Source organism: Arachis ipaensis, chromosome B06 (genome assembly GCF_000816755.2).
Source record: "Arachis ipaensis cultivar K30076 chromosome B06, Araip1.1, whole genome shotgun sequence".
Lineage (NCBI taxonomy): Eukaryota > Viridiplantae > Streptophyta > Magnoliopsida > Fabales > Fabaceae > Arachis > Arachis ipaensis.
The window spans coordinates 135,303,510-135,304,162 of record NC_029790.2 but is presented as its reverse complement, the minus strand read 5'-3'; positions in this window follow the sequence as shown (position 1 = coordinate 135,304,162).

Here is a 653-nt window from a genome sequence, read left to right as displayed (position 1 = left end):
ATGAATATTCTAAAAAATTTATTTTTTTAACAAAAAATAATTAGAAAATATCTAATTTAAACATTTCTATTTAATACAAAGATTCAACTGCAAATTTTAAACTATAAAAAGATACATAGTGATTAAAATTTTAGATTCTTTTACCATTTTTTTGTGTGCAAAAAAAAAACAAATAATAGTAATAACATGTCTGTGGAAACAAACAAAGACTACATGGTCCATGCATTTTGTTTTTGTTGTCTACAGTATCTTCCAGTCCGACAGATCAAAAACTAATTCGTCGCATATTTGAGTTTCATTTAAAGATCTGCCACTTATCAATAAATTACTGCATATGTAAAGCGTGATTCAAACCCCAAATATTTATTTAAATAAACGAATCAACTGACCACTTGATTAATCCAAATTAGTTTGGTCCATGCAGTTTTAATGTTAGGTCAACAAGCTGGACCTTTTTTATCAACAATGGAGTGAATGATGCACCCTGTTGGATGGGCAAGTAAATGGAGTGATAGATAATACTTCAAATATGGGCCCAAAGAGTATACCCCAGTTTTCAGGCAGCTTGCCCATTCAATCCTCTAATTAACTTCCATTATTTCTAAATTGGTGGATGCAATGTACCAAACTACCAATAAAGGCTTCACCAAATG